The sequence below is a fragment of the Lissotriton helveticus genome, chromosome 10 (assembly GCF_964261635.1).
Source record: "Lissotriton helveticus chromosome 10, aLisHel1.1, whole genome shotgun sequence".
Taxonomy (NCBI): domain Eukaryota; kingdom Metazoa; phylum Chordata; class Amphibia; order Caudata; family Salamandridae; genus Lissotriton; species Lissotriton helveticus.
The window spans coordinates 551,870,139-551,892,010 of NC_136071.1; the positions used below are offsets into that span (position 1 = coordinate 551,870,139).

The window sequence follows — 21,872 nt, forward strand, 5'->3', positions numbered from 1 at the left end:
GTACTTGTGATAAAATCAAATAAATATATATTTTTTTTAAATGAGCCTCTTCCCAGAAGGGTTCACTGACAGAATGCTGGTAGTGCACAGATCTGTGTACAAACAGTCCATATTTATCTGTAGGAAAATGCCTCTTTTTGCGTGATCTCCCCATTTTTGGGGTGACTGATGCTACTGTATTGTTTACTCTGTGCACTGGGACTCTGAACCAGGCCTGCAAAACATGTTGAAATTGGCTATACTCCTAACTGACAAATTTAACTTACCTATAAGTCCCTAGTATATGGTACAAAGTGTACCAAGGCCTGTAATCTAAGTGTTATTAGCGGACTGCAGTACCCATTACAATGACAGTGCAAACATGCCTTCAGGCCTATCATTGTAGCCTGCTGTGCAGTTTTAAAACTGCAATACAACCTGTCAAAATAAACCCTTTTGATATGTCAAAACTTTCCTTTTAAACGGTATTTCACCCTATGTAACTCCTATAAGCTCTGAAAAAAGGTGCATGGTATTTAAATGTAGAACGTAGAAATGTTATGTTAACCATGTCCTTACAGTGAAAAGGGCTCAAACACTATTTTCACTGTAGCAGGGCTGTCTGGTCCAAAGGAAAGCATTGACATACAATATTACATTTATTAACGTTATCTCTGGCTGGTAAACACCTACAAATGTAATTCTTGGACTTTTTGACATACTTAGTTCAAGACAAATTCATGAATTTGGATTTGTAATAAACATTTTGGAAAATGTACTCCTAGAAAGCTGCCTTTTCCCTGACTAATTCCTCTGGGGGCCATTTGCATGAGCTCTAGCTGTCACCTGGGACCTGAGAAGCCCCCATGATGAGGTCTGAAAACTGCTCCTAGAGTAGGACAAGGTTTGACTCTGGGAAGGTGTTTTCTGTCCCATCTGGGCAATGCTCAAGAACTTGATTAACTTCAAAGAGGCCTACCCTCTCACATGCAAATGCTAGTTGACACATGGGCAGAGCCCTTTTATATATCCTCGGTCAGATGGGCACAAATCCCAGTGGGAGATGAGTTGCCCCTAGAACTGATATGAAGTTACCACTGAGGAGGGGTTGTTTGTTTTCCTGAGCACACTTCTGGGGTGAGCTCATAGGCTCTGCACAGAGGAGAAGGGTTTCACCATCTTGGATTTGGGCAGATAGGGAAAATATTTCCAATAGGGCTCACAGGAACTGCTGCAACTGGTGATTGAGGTACCCCTCGAAACATTTTCTCCCATTGGTTAAGGAAGGGCCAGAGACATTCCCACCCACAAGCTGGTGACGGGAATAAATGTGGCACTCCTGGGCACTCTTTTCAACACTACTGGACCTTTGGAAGACAAAAGAAGGACTGCATTTGCTGTTGAGACCTGTGAATGGATCTTAAAGGCTGGGTCTGCTCCCGCTAGTACACAAGACAAAAAAAATGAGGATTCCAAGGGTCTGTTGGCTGACCTCCTGTTATGCTAAAGAGACACAACAAGTTACAAAAAGCTTGCTGGAGTGAGTCTCTACCTTCAAGTGCTATTCTTTACATCACCAACAACCAGACCAAATAATAATGTCAGAGAATCTTACTTGAAGTATCCAGAAAACTCCACAGGAACAGAATGACGAACTTTCCCCAATACCCCCTCGAGTCTCCCTCCACGCACCAATGTAAACTCTAGTTGCGTGAAAGGACCCCCGCGGGAGAAAGGGGATGGGACAGAGAAGAGACTGCTGGTCTTCAATCTGGTGTCCTTACAGCTACCTTCAACTAGTCTTCTTGGGCGCTGTACACACTGAAATACACAAACAGAATTAAGAACTCCTACCCTATAACTACTTCTCTAGCACCACTCTCTCTCTCTTTAGAAATCTATTGCCTACCCTTGCAAGACCAGACCTTAGCCTCTCCTCTATAGGATGTAGTTGCCTGGTATAGAATTTCTTTTGTTGAATTGTGATGCAGTGCTACACACTGTAATTTAATGCCACAATTACTATGTGAAGTAAATTGTTCTACTTTCTCTAATAACGGCCTCTTTTCTTAATGCTGTATTTTAAGTTACAATATTAACCTTTTGTTTCTTTCTTTACTTTTCTCAACAGGAACAGAATTGTGTTGACTCATACAAGGAGGTAAGTATAGGTCTTGAGTTTTAAATATCTCTTCACCAAATAAATGTTTTCCCAGAATCGGAATTAATTAATCATGTCTTTTTTCTTTTAACAGGAAAGAACTATACAGGCTTTTACAAGAAGGTAATTATTGTTCTTTATCACTCGCTTTCGTTTACATATACATTTTTCTTAGAGCTATAAAATACATGTTTAACTAAATATTTTAATGTTTTCAATTTTGCCCTCTAGGTACTTGCGTGACAGGAAATTGCAGAGAGATTGAAGCAGAGGAAACTGTGGAGTTTGGGACGTTGACTTCCGAATGAGCTTTCACTGGAGTTTTCCCCCTGAGAACCGACGCGTAGGAGACTAAACTACTGCCGGTAAGAATTCCACGAATATCGCCTGACTACACTCAAAACTACACGAACGCCGGTAGAAACGTTTATTTATTTTATTTATTCCATTTGTAGAGCGCATGGTTACACCTACGGTGCGTCCCCGCGCTGAGACATATCCAGATAAGAGTGTTCTTATGTTGTACCATCCTCAGCTTTTGAGAACAGCCATGCCTTCAGCTGTCTGCGAAATGATCCTTCATTGGGTTCTGTTCTTAAGGTGATTGGTAGGGTGTTCCAGATTTTTGCTGCCATAAACCTAAAAGAGCGAGCCCCCATACGGGCTTTGAATATTCTTGGGATGCTTACTAAAGCCATATCCATGGATCTCAGATTTTGTCCTGGAGTATATTTAGTAATTAGGGATTGTAGGTATCTGGGGCTTTTTGTGAAATAATGCAGTGACAATAGCACATTGCCTTGAACATGGTTCTCTTCTCTACTGGTAACCAGTTTAGGGTGGTCAGGGCTTTCTTAGTATTAGCTCTCCTTGGAAGGCTGAGAAGCAGGCGTGCTGCAGCATTTTGTACTCTTTGTAGTCTAGTAAGGCCTTTTTTGGAGGCACCTAAATACAGTATATTGCCATAGCCTAATTGTGAGGTAATTATTGTGAGAAATATGGTTTTCCTGGCTTTAGGTGGTAATAGATCTATGATTTTCCTCAGGGTTCTCATGGCACCATATTGATCTTCCACTGTCAAACATGTTTTCGGCTCTAGCTGATAGAATAGACACTGAATGACTAGAACCTGAACCTGAACAGGAAAACCTGACTCGCCTATGTATAGGCAATACTGAGGTGGCCCCACCTGATGATAGAGTTGAATCTATTACAAATGACCTATTACAAACAGGTGGAGGGCACATACGGTTATTATCATGGAACATTGCGGGCCTTCGAGGAAAACAGGATGATCCGATTTGGTTACAATCAGTGAAGAACCATGATATAGTTGCCTTACAAGAAACTTGGACGAAAGATAAAGGCTTCTGGGTTGATGGATACATTTCTTTCTTTGTTGATGCCCAGAGCTCTACATCAGGAAGGGATAGAGGGGGTTTGCTACTCCTTGTTTCAGTTAAAATTGCAGGGAATGCTAGAGAAATCCCCAGTGCCTCGCATTATTTTCAGCTGGTGGAAATTGGCTTGGCTGACAGGAATAAGATTGTATTAATAAATTGTTATAATTCTATGCAGGGGGGGCCCCCAAACTTTATTTTAGATGGTTTATCGGCCTTTTTAACCAAATATATGTCAAAACAAACCACTTTTGTTCAATTCATAATGATGGGTGATTTTAATGTTCATGCGTGCAAGTCCCATTGTCAGATTACTGTTGATACCGGTCCTGATTATACTTCGCTGCCACACTTTGAACATAGCCCTAAAGGTGTGGCAATGGAAAACCTGTTATCATCAAACGACTTATATGAACCGGGGTTTTCAGATCCAACAAACTGTGTGGTCACGTATAACGCAAGGGGCAGTGAATCGATTATCGATTACTTTTTTATGTCTCCAGGGCTCCTTCGTTACGTATTGTTTTATAATGCAATAGTAAGTGGGTTTAGTGACCACAACCCTGTTTTGCTGGTTTTGGACGCCCTCTCCGGGCTGCATAAAGGAGAATTAAGGGCAAGCTCTATAAGGGACGTAAGGAGTAAAGATCAGGGAAGACGCCTTAAGTGGTGCAAAGTCTGCCCAGAGGATTTTCATGGTCTCATTGTACAAGATATGTTAGTTGAAATTGAGAAATGTAAGAATGGAGAGGGGAGGGAGGGGGAGGTTGTGAGTGCCTTTGAAGCTATCTGTGCCAGAGTAGAAAAAGAGCTTAGAGTTAAGCCAGGGAGGGGTTCTGCTCCAGCGTGCAGATGGTTTGACCGCTCTTGCTCACAGGCTCACTCAGCTTTGCTGAAGGGTCTTAAACAATCTCCTAGAGATAGGTCTTTGGTGGCACATCTAAGAAGACAATATGTTTTGGCAGTCAAAATTCGGAAAAAAGCCATCAAAGATGAAGCGTGGGACTCTTTGATGGATCCTATAACTCTTAAACATAGCTCCAAATTCTGGGCCATAATAAATAACCCTTTGTTCTCCCACACTAACAACATGGATCTTGAAATAAATATCTCTGAAGCTGACTGGATAAACCATTTTTCTAATATATATGGTTCAAATGAAATAGCCGAGGCGTTTAATATACCTTGCTCCCTATCGTCTCCTTTTAAAATAAATTTTACCAATTCAGAAGTAGAGTTGGCAATTTTAGGCTCTGCTGCAAATAAAGCCCCGGGCCCGGATGGGGTACCCCTGGACCTATATAAACTCAACTCTGAGATGTGGGCTGAGATTTTAGCTAATGTTTTTAATTGTGTGTATAAGGGGGGTTTGCCAAAAACGTGGTCCTGTGCTATTATAGTACCCATTTTTAAAAAGGGTCAAAGAAGCGACCCTAAGTGTTTTCGACCAATTTCGTTATTAGATTCTTCTATGAAGATTTTGGGCAAAGTCCTGTTAGCAAGAATTAACACCTGGTCCATAGACAATGATATTCTAGTAGATGCCCAGTATGGGTTCCGTGCTGGTAGAGGGACTGAGGACCAATGCTTAAATCTTCATTTGTTAATCTCGAAATACACAATTGCTAAAAAAGGGTCAATTTTTGTTGCTTTTATGGACCTGTCCACGGCTTTTGATTTGGTGAATAGAGCCCGGCTGTGGACCATGCTGTTAAAGCTGGGTCTTGATCCTCCCCTTGTATACTTTTTGGCAGAACTACATAAAGATTTAAAAGCCTCAATTAGAATGGACCAAGAAGGTAATAGTACCGCGTGGTTCAAATCCAGTAGGGGCGTGCGGCAGGGCTGCATTCTGGCTCCCATGCTGTTCACTTTATATATAAATTCACTTGAGGAGACTCTTTTAACTGCTACCTTGGATATTCCGCGTGCAGGGGACACTCGTATCCCTGTTCTCCTGTACGCGGATGACGCAGCTTTAATAGCTCGGACCCCGATAGGTTTGCAAAAACTTTTAAATGCTTTTAATGATTTTATGTCATCATTAGACTTAGTGATAAATAACTCCAAATCTCACGTTATGGCATTTGGGGCTGGTAAAAATAATTCTAAACAGTTCTACTGCAATGGAAACGTGATCACTAATGTCAAAATTTTTACGTACTTGGGTGTTATCTTTGACACTAAGGGGAGTTGGGCTCCGCAAATTGTAGTTAAAACCAAAGCGTTTAGGAGCTCGGCCAACGCTATTTTAAGTTTTTCCAGAAGACTGGGCGGGAAGCCAACTGGTACCTTACTTAACTTGTACAGGGCGAAATCAGTGGCAATAGCCAGGTATGGCTCTGGTTTGTGGGGCTATGTAAATAGTGATTCACTACAAAGGGAAGAAAATAAGTTCCTGCGTTCCTCCCTAGGGCTTCCGCAATCTACAGCCACGTTTTCAGTTCATCAGGAAGTTGGCCTTGGGTTCATATCTGACATCCTTCTCATGGCCCCTATCTTGCTATGGATAAGGCTCTGGATCAACAAAAACTTGGGTCTGAATCATAAAATACTGGTGGACTGTTTAAATCTGGATAATTACAAAAACATTACTTGGCTCTCTTATATACAAAAGTGTTTTGTGGACCTGGGACGGCCTGACATTTTTCTGGTCCCCCAGGGTCTAAAGAAATCTGATTTAGATTGGGTGAAGGCCAATTTTATTACATTGAAAAACGTGGAGAGGGAGGAACGCCAATTACATAAGCCCACGGTCAGAGCCCATTACCTGACCATCACCTCCCTTACTATACAACCGTACCTTACTATCGTCACTATCCCCTTTCATAGGTGGCTTCTGGTTAAACTTCGGTTTAATCAGATTTACACAGTTTTGTGTGATAGTCAAGGTTGGTTTAAGGAGGAGGACGCACCTGTCTGTAATTGCGATAACTTTTCTACGCAAAATAATATGCATTTTATGTTGTTTTGTAATTTTTTCACTGTGCCCAGACAGAAATACCTGGTACCATTACTAAAGGATAAAGCTTTTTACCAGGCAAAACCTGCCCTCCTCTATCTCCAATTATTGGACTCAGCGTTGACCATGTTTAGCGTGGCCAATTATCTTGTCGCTGCTGTTAGGATTAGGAGGAGAAGACTTAATAATGTTACATTAGGGTTTTGTGGAGAAGATTGAAATGGAAATGCTGTGTACACTTAAAGATCTATTTTACTGAGTATGTACTCTTTTTATGATGTATATTTAAACTGTATATTAATTAATTATTATTGATGTTTTCTTATATCATCTTTTTATTATATATATATGTAAATACTATTGATTGATGATTTTTGAAACTCCTTTTGAATTTGTATTGCCCTTTTCTGATGTGATTGTAGAATGCTTTTATGATTTTTAACTAAATCGAATAAAGTGGTTTTGACTTGACTCATGGCACCATAGCACTTCCGTGCTACCTTCCAGATCTGAGTGTCAAAAGACAGTTTGGAGTCGAACCAGAATCTGAGATTTTTCACCTCTGGTTTAGGGTGCAGGACTTGACCCAGTGCTTCTGGCCACCAGGCAGATGACCAGATGGTAGGTGTCTTACCCACCACCAGGACCTCCGTCTTATTCCCGTTTAGTTTGAGGCAGTGGTTTGACATCCAGTCAGCCACCTCCTCTAAACATGTAGCAAAGAGGGTTGCTGCCTGAGCTTTGTTTTGGGATAGTAGTACAATTAGCTGCGTGTCGTCTGCATATGACACTATCGATACCTCATGTTTCTCTACACACTCTGCTAGTGGTCCCACATACAGGTTGAACAGGGTGGGTTAAGATTGATCCCTGTGGGACCCCTTGAGGCAGAGGGAACTATCAGACTGATATGTCTGTTGGGCAACTTGGAAGCTTCGTTCATTTAGGAACGAGGACAGCCACTTCAAAGCATTGCTCCTGATGCCACAGGCTTCAAGTCTCTGAAGTAGCAGGGGATGCGAAACGGTGTTGAATGCCGCGCTGAGATCCAGCAATATCAGCGCGGCTGTTTGTCCCTCATCAACATGTTTCCTAAGTGTCTCTGTCGCCATAAGTAGCGCTGATTCTGTTGAGTGCGCCCTTCTAAAGCCTGATTGTGAGGGGTGAAGTAGGTCGTTCATGTTGATGTGGTCTACCAGCTGTTTGTTTGTAATTTTTTCTGCGACTTTCGCCACGAATGGAATGTAGTGAGATGGGGCGCAGATTGTTTAGTTTGGTGTAGTCTAGTGCTAGTTTTTTCTTAAGAGGTCTGACAATGGCCTGTTTCCATTTTTTAAGAACTATACCCGTCTGAAAGGAGGGGGAGATAAGATCTGCGATGTGTGGTAGGATAGTATCGATCCCTTCCATCATTTTCACTGGTTCTGCTGGGTCACGAGGAGAGCCGGATTTTATTCCTTTTACTAGGGTTTTTAAATCCTCACTTTCCTGTCTTTTAAACTCATACAGCGTTACTATTACAGAGTTCAAAGTTTTAATAGCAGGTGCGGAGGTGCCAAGTCGCGCCTCTGTACCAAAGGAATCATATATGTTTGTTACTTTGTTTGCAAAGAATTCTGCTATCTCATTGCAGATCTCTTTCGTCGCTGGTGTATCCTCTTTCTTCTCTTCTTGGTTTTTGAGAGATTTTAGAATCGCAAACATTTCGTTATGTGAGTTATTGGCTTTGTCTATTTTATCTGTACAGAATTCACATCTTTTTTTTATCAATAGGTGATAGGATTTTAGTTATGTTTTATATTCATCTATGGATTTATTGCAGTAATTTTTCCTCCAGATGCGTTCTAATTTCTTACATGATTTCCTCGCCTTCCTTAGCACGTCATTATACCAGGGTGCTGTTACCCTTGGACCTTTCGGGATTCTCGTGCTCCAAGGTGCTACCTTATCTAGTGCATCAGCAATCCATGTCTTTATCTGGTCATTAGCTCTGTTGATATCATTGTCCAACCTTGGCTTCTGCTCCTTTAGAGCTCGTGTAAATGAGGTGGCATTACATTTATTCCACTTTCTGGTGGTTATTGCCTCCCTATGATGTTCTTCCTTCCATCTCTGCGCTGGCACAGTAAATGGGACCAGATAGTGATCTGACCATGGAACTGGCCACTCATTGCAGTATGTAAAAATAAGGTCTAAAATGTGGCCCCCTGATGGGTAGGCGAATCTACTTTTTGCACCAGATGTAGTGAAAGAAGGTCCTTACAGATAGTACTTATTTCTTGGTTTTCTTTGTCATCAAAGTGTATGTTTAGGTCTCCTAATACCAGAAAGTTATTGTATCTCAATGCTGGATAAACTATCCTGTCCTCTAGACTTATCACAAACTTTGTTATTTGGCCGGGAGGGCGGTATATGAGGAATCCTGCTAAGGTGTTGTCATCTGCTATTGACAGCGTAAAGAAGAGTGACTCACAGTTATCTAGATCAGTTTGTTGTATCTCGCATTTCATCTCGTCTTTATAAATTATGGCAATTCCTCCCCCTCTTTGGCCTATTCTATCTTGCCTAACTAGTCGGTAGCCGTTGGGGATGGCGTCTATCACATCAGGCGTTAAGTTCTCATTAAGCCATGTTTCGGTTAGGAATAGGGCGTCCAGAGATTTTTCACTGAGTAGATCGCGTATCTCATGCTTGTGTTTGGCCATGGACCTGCAATTTAGTAGTGCTAACTGTATTATTAGCTCCCTGGTGGTGTGTGTTCTACCAGTGAGTATTGTATTGCAATGCCTACATGTTTGTGCAATTTTCCGATTCCCACAACAGTCTTGGTGAAGTGCGCGGTACCCAGAGCCAGCGCGAGACTCAGCTGTGCTCTCAAGTCTCGCGCAAATCACCAGAAAGGCTGCAGCGCTAACTTAGCGCTGCGCCACCATCTTGAGCATGTGTTTCCTGACAAGGCAGTCCAGCCCCCATGCCTAGGAGGCAGGGGGAAAACTGTGGCCCCAACAGATTGTCCTCTGGGGGAATTGGTTTTCCTGGCAGTACCCCTCCGCAAAGGGGTTTTCCCAAGCCTTACTTTGTGAGGATGTTGAGCATGAAAGGTTTTAACCAGCCTGGGAGCATGGACATTAGAACAGGGTTCCCACGATCTCTCTTCGAGACCGTAACCCTTCCAAACGACTAAATAGTATAGTGTCTCGTTTTTCCATTTAGAATCAAGGGTTCTTTTGACTTCTATTTCTTCTCCATCTGCTGTTTGGATTGGTTTTGGAATGATTCAGGGTCTAAGATGAGGAGAAGAACTCTTCAACAGGGAAACTTGAAAGACTGGATGGACTCGCAGGTGCGTGGGGAGTTTCAACCTATAGGTCACTTGGTTTATTTAATTTTCTACTTCAAATAGACCTATAAAACAAGGCTGAAACCTCCGATGTCCTTTTAGTCTCAGATTTCTGGTGTTGAGCCAAACCTTGCTACCAATAGAATCCTAATTTCTCTTTAGCTATTTCTTGAGTGCCTTTTCAAGATTGTAAAAATTCTTTGGCTGCTGGAACCGAAATCTCACTAGCATGTATCATTAGATTTGGATGTCGACCATAATTTATATAAAATGGTGAATGATCAGTAGAACTGTTTTGGGAGTTAATATGTGCGAACTCTGCTGCCCAAAGAAGGTCTGACCAATCTCCTTCTTGATCTAGTAAATACAACTGAAGGTATTGTTCTAGCTCTTGATTTGCCCTTTTGGTCTATCCATCAGTCTCGGGGTGATAACTGGTGGAGAATCTGGTCTCGATGTGCAACACTGTGGAGAAAGCCTTCCAAAAATGGGACAAAAATTGAGTACCAAGATCAGAGACTAGGATAATAGGAATTCCATGTAGCCTTACCACATGCCAACCAAACTGTGTAGCCAATTCCCTAGCACTAGGAGTGTCTTTTAAAGGGACGAAATGAGCCATCTTGGTCAATGCATCTACAAATACCAGACCAACGCTTTAGCTCTTACTAACAGGTAGATCTACGATCAGATCCATGGTCACAGTATGCCACGGGTAGGGAGGTGTAGGCATGGGTTGTAACAACCCTTGAGTTGATTGTCGTGTCGATTTTCCCTGAGCACAGATTCCACACCCTAACACATATTCTTTGATGTCTTTAGTCATCTTGGGCCACCAAAAATGTCTTTTGATTAGTTCCTCTGTCTTATGTATTTCTTTATGACCTGCTAAAGGGTGATCATGGCAATCATGTAGAACTTGTTTTTGTAGTTCTAAAGTGGGTATGAACAAAGCTCCATCATGATAGGGCAACCCTTTTCGATTTTCTCGAGATGGATCCATCAACATCCACTGCTGAAGTTCCTCTTGCGTGAAGCATTCTCGCACCTTCTCATCTAAAGTTTCACTCAACACTGCACCAACTATTTTTGATTCTGGAATATTCTTCAGGTTGTCTATTACCAATCTTTGATCTTCTGTATCCAATCTGGACAAAGCGTCCATCTTGCCATTCTTGCTTCCTGGACAATAGTAGAGGTGGGTGGAAGTCGCGTAATGGACTTTCGCAGGGAGGCACGGAAATTGAACCAATTTCCGTGCCTCTTTGCAAATTTCCGTTACGTGGCACCCGCCCCGGCCGCCCGCCTCCCGCCCGCAATATTAAAACCTTAAATAAGATTAAAGACACTTACCTTACAGCGGGGACATCTCTTCCGGGTCTATCGCGCCTTCTTCTTGAAACTGGGCATGCGCGGGAGCATGCGCATGCGCATTCCCTGCCAGGAATGTGCATGATTGAAGACGGCTGGTCTTCAATCTGGTGTCTTCACAGCTACCTTCAACTAGTCTTCTTGGGCGCTGTACACAATGAAATACACAAACAGAATTAACAACTTCTACCCTATAACTACTTCTCTAGCACCACTCTCTCTCTCGCTCTAGAAAACTATTACCTACCCTTGCGAGATCAGACCTTAGCCTCTCCTCTATAGGATGTATTTGCCTGGTGTAGAATTTCTTTTGTTGAATTGTTATGCAGTGCTGCACCCTGTAATTTAATGCCACAATTACTATGGGAAGGAAATTGTTCTACTTTCTCTAATAACTGCCTCTTTTCTCAATGCTGTTTTTTAATATTAACCTTTTCTTTCTTTCTTTACTTTTCTCAACAGGAACAGAATGGCGTTGACTTATACAAGGAGGTAAGTATAGGTCTTGAGTTTTAAATATCTCTTCACCAAATAAAAGTTTTCCCAGAATCGGAATTAACTAATCATGTCTTTTTTCTTTTAACTGGAAAGAACTATACAGGCTTTTACAAGAAGGTAATTATTGTTCTTTATCACTCGCTTACATTTACATAAACATTTTTCTTAGAGCTATAAAATACAAGTTTAACTAAACATTTTAATGTTTTCTAATTTGCCCTCTAGGTACTTGCGTGACAGGAAATTGCGGAGAGACTGAAGCAGAGGAAACTGTGGAGTTCGGTACGTCGACTTCGGAATGAGCTTTCACTGGAGTTTTCCCTCTGAGAACCCACGCGTAGGAGACTAAACTACCGCCAGTAAGAATTCCACGAATATCGCCTGACTACACTCAAAACTACACGAACGCCGGTAGAAACCTTCCGATTCCCACGACGTTCTTGGTGATGTGCGCGGTACCCAGAGCCAGCGCGATCCTCAGCTCTCCCAAATCACCAGAAAGGCCGCTAACTTAGTGCTGCACCACCATCTTGAGCATGTGTTTCCTGACCAAGGCAGTTCAGCCCCCATGTCTAGGAGACAGGGGGAAAACTGTGGCCCCAAGAGATTGTCCTCTGGGGGAATTGGTTTTCCTGACAAATAACTAAATCCTCCTGATATTGTAAAAATCCTTTAAAATCATTTGGGGGGGGGGCGTGGCCAAGATGGCGACCGCGTCGGACGCAAGTTCGTGAGGCTCCCGGCCCCAGTTTTGACCCATATATAGCCTTGAATCCCCCCCCCCCGGACAACGCTTCTTGGGGCCCCCAGCACGGTGGTCATTGAGATCAGATCGCCTGTGCAGAGGGGACCACGGCGGCTGCCCAGCGCGACAGTCTGCTTCCAGCGGCGCGGATGCTGGCCGCACGCCGCGCCTCCTGTGTGAGACAGACCCGGGGGATACAGCGCCTGTCCTGGACGGCTGACGAGAGCGGAGATAGCGGAGGCTGTGTTGGGCCGGAGCGCTGAGGTCGGCTGCATATCCAAGACAACTGCCCCAGGAAAGGAGGTGAGCGGTGGGGTGAGCGCTCCCGGTCAGAGCTGGAACAGACCATGGGAGCGCAAAAATCGAGGCCCTGGCTTCGGGGCCTACCCCTGGTGGGGTGGACGACAGTGAGAGAAGCCAGCGCCCTTGGGGCAGGAGAGGAGGGCTCCCGGGGGTCTCCCTAGCAAGCAGTGGCCAGCGGAGGCCGGTGAGGAGCGAGGCGGAGACGGCGCCTGCGGAGGGAGACCGGCCGAGAGCGGGGGGCCTTTGCGAAAATCGAGGCCCAGGCTCTGAGGCCTACATCTGAGAGACTGGTGATAGGCGGCTGCCGCGTGGTGGGCATCAGCGAAAATCGAGGTCCAGGCTTTGAGGCCTACACCTGGGGGACTGGTACATGGTTGCTGTCCCACTGCCTCGGGGCCCAACACAGTTCAGCGAGGGAGCTGGCGCGGACGAACAGCAGCAGCACCTGGGGTGTCTCTGGAGCGCCCACTATCGAGTGACGAGGGGGTCCTCAGGGAGACAGCTGGATTGTCGTGGCTAGGAGTGGAACGGGGGCACCGCCGCAAGCCAACAGAGAGCACGCCACACGAGGGGGTTCCTGCCCGGGAGCTGAGACTAGAGGGGTGCGGACGCCCATTCCCCTTGATGGCCAGGCAGTGAGGAAAGTAGGGGCCCAAGTGGACTTCCCCGAGGGCCTAGGACGATTGGGGCCTAGCAGACCAGGATTGTGATCCCTCCCATTTGGAGTGGTGTGGTGCTGTGTGATACCTGTGGAGATGACTGGCCCATGTGGCAGCGGTGAGTCCAGGGCAACTGTGGGCTGGTGAGGCGTCATATCTCTTCTGGAGCCGTTCCACAGCGGGACCCCCGGGGAAACAGTGCTTGGCTCGCCATGTCGACGGGGCCACGCAGGGGTGGTCGCACTATCACAGACATGCTGACGAAAGGGGCCCCTAAGGGGGAGAAGAGCCCGTCTGGCCCGGCAGTAGCCAAAGACACCGCAGGGCGGGAAGATGAGGGTGCCCCAATAACCAAAGCATTCCTGGAATCCCTCTTCAACTCCTTGCGGGAGGACTTCTAAACCCTGAAACAGGATATGGCAGGAGGGTATCGTGAGCTCCGCCGGGATGTGGATGGATTGGGGGAACAGGTGGCCGCAGTCGAAGATGCTGACCAGAAGCGGAGTGAGGAAGTGGACCACCTACAGCAGGAAGTGTTACGCTTACGGTAACAACAGGTGGACTTACAGGCCCATGCGGAAGACCTTGAAAATCGTTCCCGAAGGAACAGCATAAGAGTCCGTGGTGTGCCATCCAAAGCGGAAGGGGATAGTGTCACCCTTTATGTGCAGGGCCTTTTCAGGGAGATCCTTGGGGAAGGTGAGGACTTCATAATTCGCATTGATAGGACGCATAGGGTAGGCTTGGCACGCAGAGCGCCAGCTCCTCCCCCGGATATCCTAGCGTTCCTGCCTGACTTTCCATTGAAGAAACGCATAATGAAGGAGGCACGTCAGAAACAGCCTCTCCGCTATGAAGGACAACAGGTGGCACTCTATCAGGACCTCTCAGCCATCACCTTGCAGAAGAGGAAGGCCTTCAAAGTTGCCACTACGTTCTTACATGACAAGGGGATTCCATATTCTTGGGGTCACCCCTTCCGACTTGTTTTTAAGTGGAATGGCGCCTTACAGCAGCTAAGGTCATTGAGAGACACATGTGCCTTGTTAGGGATCGACATGAGCGAGAATTCGACAGGAGGCAAAGAAGCAGGAGGTTCCTCACAGGGGAAACCCCCACGTTCCTCGGGGGATGGATGGCAGCGCGTGCGGCGCAGACGGTCATCTAGGGTGTCACTCAGACCGGACCCGACTACGATGGCACAGGAGCAGGCGGCGGCCATCCAAGAGGTGTTCAAGGACACAGCAACATCGGATTGATGCACTTCCTTACAATAAGGGGGGGCTTTCTCCTCTTAGCTCTACTACCATGCGGGTCTGATAGGGGCTGGGTGGGGGCCATTGGGGTCGCCAGTGCCACGTTTCCCTCTACTGACTTGTACCATGGGCCTGAACAAGGTAGTGACTGGTCCGGGACTATTTTGAACAATTGGGGGTCCACGGTTGGGGTTAGGGAGGGTACTGGGTGGGTGATGTGAGGTGGGGGGCAGGGGTTGATACGTGTTTTCAGGGGTAGCATTGCTGGGTTGGGAGGGGGGGTTCCAGGTCCGAGTGTGGTTGGATGTGTGTGATGAGGTGATCCCGCAGGGGGCTGGTAGTGGTGCATGGGAGACGAAGGCGATGGAGGCATGGCCAGGGACAGGGGGGGACAGGCTGTTGATGATTGCCTATGCCGATAACTAAACTGCGCCTCCTCACTTTGAATGTGCGAGGCCTTAACAACCCGGTAAAGCACAGGGCGGTCTTGTCGCTCCTAGAGAACTCGAAAGCAGATATTTGCCTCCTCCAAGAGACACATCTGTTGCCCAAAGATTGCCATAGATTGAAATCTCGCCACTTTCCAACGCAATTTTTCTCTTCTGCTCCCACGAAGACTGCAGGAGTTGTCATATTGGTGTCCCAACACTTTAAGGGTAAGGTCCTACAGAAGGGCGCCGAAATTAAAGGGCGGTTGCTTTCCTACAGGTTCTCACTGGGAGATGACACTTTCACAGCCATCTCTGTCTACGCACCTAATGAGGGGCAGGAGAAGTTTTTTCACCAAGCGCTCAGCGAGACTGCCACGTCACCCGATAGACATATTGTGGTGGGGGGCGACTTCAATTTAGTCTTTGATAACCTTTTGGATAGGTCAGGGCAGCGCTCCTCACAGTCAGGCACCCTATCAGAGGGAGGGCACTGTAGGTTGAAAGAGTTGGGGATGACTGACATCTGGTGGAGCTTTCATCCAGGAGTCAAGGATTACACATACTACTCTAACGCTCACAAGACATATGCAAGACTGGGCTATCTATTGACAACCCTTCTCTCACGGTGCTGGCGTCTCAGACAGATATAGGGGCAATGGCGCTTTCAGGTCATGCGCCGCTTACAGTAGTGTTCTCCTTCCCACCCCTTACTCGCACTCCGCGCTGCTGGAGACTATGCGACACGTTACTCCACTGGAAGGAAGTCGTAGACAAAATCAAGGGGGCCATAATAGAGTATCTAGCACACAATCAACCCACTGACACCTCACTGGCCACGCGATGGGCGGCACTTAAGCCGGTACTCCGGGGCGAGTTTATAGGGCTATCGGCGGCGGAAAACATGGAACGGGCGCGCAAGAGGGAGGAATTGTCGGCACGCACTCGCAAATTGGAAAGGATTCATCAGCGAAGCGGGACGCCGCGGGTCTGGAGACAGCTGCACCTGGTGCGCCAACAGCTGGAGACAGGGACATAGCGAACGCCTTTAGCGATTTCTACTCCTTGTTATATGCCGGAGCCCTGCTTGATCCCGCGGACAGTGCAGCTTTCTTACGATTGGTCATTCTGCCAGCCCTGTCAGCGAAACAGTCGGAATTACTGGAGGGAGCGATCCATCCGAAGGAGGTGATATCAGCAATATCGCACCTCAAATTGGCTAAGGCACCGTGCCCGGACGGCTTCACTGCAATTTTTTACAAAACCTTTTGCTCCCAGCTGGCACCACTGCTAACCGCTCTTTTTAACTCATTCTCAGACCCCGGTGCTATTCCGAGTGACCTGATGGACGCCACTATCTCGGTTATCCCTAAACCAGGGAAAGACCATACGCAATGCGGAGCCTACCGGCCCACATCCCTCCTTAACGTGGATCTCAAACTTTACACTAGCATTCTTGCGTCCCGGTTATCGCCGCTCAGGCAAGGACTGGTCGATCCGGACCAGGAGGGATTTATTCCTGAACGACAGACTGCCGATAATACTAAGAGAGCGCTCCACCTGATTGAACGGGCCACGAGAGTGCCCGGTGAATACATGATGCTGGCGATTGACGCCGAAAAGCCGTTTGATCGGGTCCATTGGCCGTATTTGGAACAGGTGCTGATAAAGGCGGGCCTGGGTGCCAAATTCCGCACGTGGGTACTGAATTGTTATACCTTCCCCACAGCGACGGTGCGCGTTAATGGGTGCTCATCGCCCCGCTTGCCCATAGAACGCGGGACCCGGCAGGGGTGCCCACTCTCCCCTCTACTTTTTGCACTATACATGGAACCACTGGCGCAGGCCTTGCGGACGGACCCCAGAGTTAAGGGGCTCAAATTTGGAGTGTACGTCCATACGATCAGTTTATATGCTGACGATATACTACTCTCTTTGGCCGCTCCAAGAGAGTCTTTGCCGGCCAGTGTCGAGATTCTAAACGCGTTTGCAGGGGCATCTGGTTTTAAGGTTAATATGGCAAAATCGCTGGCTCTTGATCTCTCCCTGGAACACCAGACTCGCTCCTCCCTGGAAGAGTGTTTTCCCTTCCGCTGGTCATCGGAGGCGGTCCCCTATCTGGGGATACAATTGGCAGCAACACTGCAGGATACAGTGCGTATCAACTATGCCAACCTCCGCCACACCATCCGCACGGAATTGGGGCGATGGTGGCATTTACCGCTTTCCTGGCTGGGGCGAGTGGCGGCGGTGAAGATGACCATTCTTCCACAGGTCCTGTATATCTTCCGGGCTGTTCCGCTTCGACCCCCCGAGGGCTTGATTCGCCATACCCAGTCAGAACTCGCACAGTTTATCTGGAACGGGAGGTGCCCTAGGATGAAGCTGCGGCTGGCAATGGGGGGGACTGGGGCTGCCTGACTTGATGCTGTACTACCAGGCGGCGCAACTTCGAATCCTGGTGGAATGGAGTAAGTGGGAATTGGAGCGGCACTGGCTTTTCCAGGACCAGGCGGTGGCGGGCCGCCCGCTACAGGAAGTCCCCTTCCTCCGTAGACAGCACCGACCTCCTAACCTATATGCATCTCATATCACCAGAGTACCATTGGAGGTGTGGGATCAGACTAGCGTCCGGCACGACCTGACGACTTTTCCGTCTCCATTGACGTCCCTGTTGGACAATCCGGACTTCGGGCCCGGTAGAGATGTGCGGGCGTTCGCTCAGTGGCGCCCGGCAGGTTGTCGGTTCTTATTCCACATATACTCCAGTGCTTACGTTGGGATCGTGGTCTACCAGAAACGGAATGCCTCCGCTACTTACAGGTGCGTCATTGGGCGCTCAACCCCCAGGTTCGAAAGGGGGCTGACCGGAAGCTCAGCCGGTAAGAGTACTGGCTCATTACACGGACGGCGGACAAGAGACTCATTTCAGACCTCTATCGCATGTTATTGGAGCAATATTCCCGTGTCTATAACGCGGGAAGATTACGCTGGGAGAGGGAGCTGGGAAGGGGTCTGAACAATAAGGAGTGGGAGGACATTTGCTATCGGGCCCGACACTCTGCCTATCACATGGGACTGTCAGACACTTTCACTAAGTTGGTGACGTACTGGTATTACACGCCTGAACGATTGCATGAGATGGACCACACCAGGGACGCGTCCTGCTGGCAGGGCTGCGGCGAGACAGGCACACTGACACACCTCCTGTGGGATTGCACACACATCCAAGGTTACTGGAAGTTAGTCCTCGATGAGATAGATGCTCACTTCGAAACAGAGGTCCCAAGATTCCCGGCCTATGTTCTTCTAGGGCTCCCCAATGCTATCACTTTCCCCTTAAAAGCATGCAGAGGTCGGTTGATTGCGATAGCGCTGGGCTCCGCCACCCAGAACATTCTGGCCTTGTGGCGCACCTCCCAGGTCCCTACTCTGCAGGGTTAGCTGTGCCGGCTTTGGTCCGTCTTAGGTATGGAAAAACTGTCTCTGGTTACAGCTGGGGAAGGGGCTGAGTATGCGGAGCTGTGGCAGCCCTTCTTGTCTTTGTTGGCACAGAATTCAGGGAAGTGACATGCCCCCGATACCTGCGGTTGCTGCGACTATCACAACCCGATGCTTGATTTAGAGTTGAAAGACTGGATGCGTGATTGGTATGGGGAACTGGACCTGGAACGAGGGTGGAGAGTGGGTAGGCCGGGGGGTGGTCGGGGTTTGGGGGGGGCATGGGGTTGTTCCTTTTTCTGGCTCTTCCGATAATGGTTCTAAACCACGCTCTCCGGCCGCTCATTGACTGCTTCTGCCTGCCTGCTTGAAGCGATCCATTTTGCCTTTGGGACCTAGTGCGACCTGCGTTTCCTCCTTGGTGTGCCCGGCTGGTGGGAGCGCACTCCGCAGTCGGCGGTTTCTGCAGCCGCTCCCAGCGTGAGCACTTCAGGTAGAGGATTTGTGGGCGAAAGTGACAAACGAAACCGACCGGGGGACTGCGAGGACCAGCTTTCCTCAAACACCGCAGCTGGTGCCTCTTCCCCCGGCGGCCACGCCCCCTGCCTCTACGTACCAAACAGACGCAAGCTCCACCGCGACGCGGGACGCGCGCGGGACGGAGCTCGGGGCGAAGACCGGGCAAAGAGCGGGCCCGTTGTTGCCCGTTAAGTGACCGGAATGGACCGGACCGGGCCACCCCCCTTGATTATTAATGTTTATCTCTACACGCTATCGTACTTTGTTTACCCATTATGCCTGGAAGAACCAGAAGCAAAACAAAAACTGCATTAGCTGTAGCCCAGATCACAGGCCCTATAGATCAATTTATCTCACGGACTAATGAGGCCATCGAGCATAGTATTTCCCTTCTGGAACGCAGAGTATCTTTGGACCTCATGAAAGCGAAACGCTCCTCCCTGGGCCTTTTGGCTACCACGGCCTCCCCCATCCAACAATCTCCTATTGCAGCTATTCTTCCACCATGTGCAACTGTTGCCGACATTCACACAGTACCATGTTCAGTAGATTTATCTGTAACGCAATTAGAATCTGACTCTTCTTCGTCAGACGACTTAGAGATTACCCCGGATCTAGAGGCTTGTCAAATCCAGGGTACACTGGAATCAACCGCAGATAATCAATCCCAGGGAGTGAGGGAAGGAGCCATCCCTAAACGAGGAAACACCAAGCCATGCGGTAATGCGGTGGCGCCCGATATACCTCTGGAACCTGGGAGGGATTGGTCCCTACAGCCCACACAATCCAGTACAAATGCACCAACTGAAAATAACCCCACAGCTCCTACCATTATTGTAGAGGAGATAGATAATTCATGTAGAGTTTGTAAATCTACTTCGCAAATATTATTTACAATCAAAGAGCTTCTCTCCCAACATTTAAAACCAATACAAATTAGTGTAAGGAATATGGAAGCCCAATTAGCAATTCTATCAAGCACTTACCCTACTGTGTCAAGCTCACATCCACTTAACCAAGGAAAGGGAAATCCTACCCACCTCATAAAAGTTCCCCAACCCTTACAACCCGGTGCAGGAATTAAACAGACTCCTACGTCCATTCCCCCCCCTTTAAAACCAAAGGATACTGTCCCATCAGCAAAACAACAACAACACCTATTGCCTAGTGTGCAAAAGGCTAAAACATCTACTGATTCGCCCCAGACCCCATTAGGAACAGGACCTATAAAAATTACAAAAGTTGCAAATACTGCAAATACTACTGTAGACACAACCATAAATCAAGCTACAAAAAATAAACCGACAATCTCACCTTCTAGAATGACGATCACACAACCCTTGACGGCACCCAAAAAGGTACCACAGCCAAGGCGCCCAGTGCACCTCCCTCCGGAGGCAACCCCTTATACGGTCATTCTAACAGGCGTTCCTGAATTAACTGAAGGTATGGATGAAACTGCCCGGTCACTTAAGAATAAGGTTTTGCAGTGGCTAAGCCTAAATAGACCACTAGAGCCCTATCATTCCGGCGGGATCTCTACAGTCCACAGAGTAATCTGGATAGGGGATGAACACAAATCGATCCACGGTGACTGTATCATAGTAAATTGTAGGGATCCAAGCACCGTGGACCATATCTGCTCATGGCCCACTTTGGGGAAAAAGGGCGGAATCGACGCCCAACATCTTTCATTTTTCTATCCCCCATTGAACATACACCAATACCTTTCCATCTCAAACTGGCAGCATCCCCAGGAAGGACAATGGAATCAGGTGGGATATGGATATAGCTATGGGAACAGAAATAGGAACAGAGATTGGCACAACCAGCCTTGGCAACAAGGCAGAACCCACTATTCAATGGAGGGTTGGCAGGGTCTTCCAACCAGAAATAGGTATGATTGCCTGGAAATGGTGGATTGACCGTTAAGGGCAACAAGAACTAAGATCCAGGCCTTAAAAACCACGGTCGCCCCACTAATTCCCGGACCACAATCACACCCGCTTAAATTTCAGGCTCAAGCAGAATTAACTTGCCTATTACTGTTAGTTCCCAGTCTGGGACTATCACAGAATCCTGTAACGCTACTTTAAATAAAATGATGCCCTTTTTCCCAGAAACCTCAATGGGCGCAACAGACGCTAAGGTCCATCATCTTAATGATATGAGTATTATTACCGAAACTACCACGACCCTATCAGAGCGTTTACCATTCCAACCTCCCGTTTCCCAGATACCATCTGACCCAAATAACTTGAGTTTTTCAATAATATACTGGAATGTCGCAGGTTTGCGCTCTAAGTTGCTATCGCAGCCGTGGCTTGAAACAGTAAGGGAACACCAGATACTTTGCCTCCAGGAAACGTGGTCCACCACCCCAAACCATCTAGTGGGCTATAGAACTTTCCATATTCCAGCAATTCAGGGAGCTATGGGCAGACCAAAGGGGGGTCTTGCGATTTATGTTGCCAATACTATTCCCTCCTTATCCATTCCGAAGCTAAAAGAACTCCCTACTTATCAAATTTTGCAAATAAATTTCACCAAAGATTGCACTTATATTTTGAATAATTATTATAATAACTCAACTACAATGGACTGTTTAATAACACTAACTGAAATTACCACTTTTTTAACATCCCTGAAAAATGACTCTTTTTCTAATTTGGTACACATAATTTGGGGTGGCGACTTTAATCTTCCATTATGTTCTAATTATAAAAATGGAAACTGTGGCCTGAAAGATGAACATGGCAGTCCTCTGTCCCATTTTGCACACTCCATCTGTGGTAACAAACTAAATGAGT

The 21,872-nt window shown here is 47.1% G+C and overlaps 1 long non-coding RNA gene across 2 annotated transcripts in view; it reads left to right on the plus strand.

The window, feature by feature from the left end:
• LOC144785400 (uncharacterized) overlaps positions 1-21,872 on the plus strand; it is a 482,625-nt gene that overhangs the window by 188,815 nt on the left and 271,938 nt on the right. The window contains exon 1 of one of the 2 annotated variants that reach the window (XR_013601858.1): positions 2,393-2,505. The exons of the other annotated variant lie outside the window; for it this stretch is intronic. This is a non-coding gene — a long non-coding RNA (uncharacterized LOC144785400). Of the gene's footprint in view, positions 1-2,392; positions 2,506-21,872 lie in introns of those variants that run through there. 2 annotated transcript variants of the gene reach the window in all.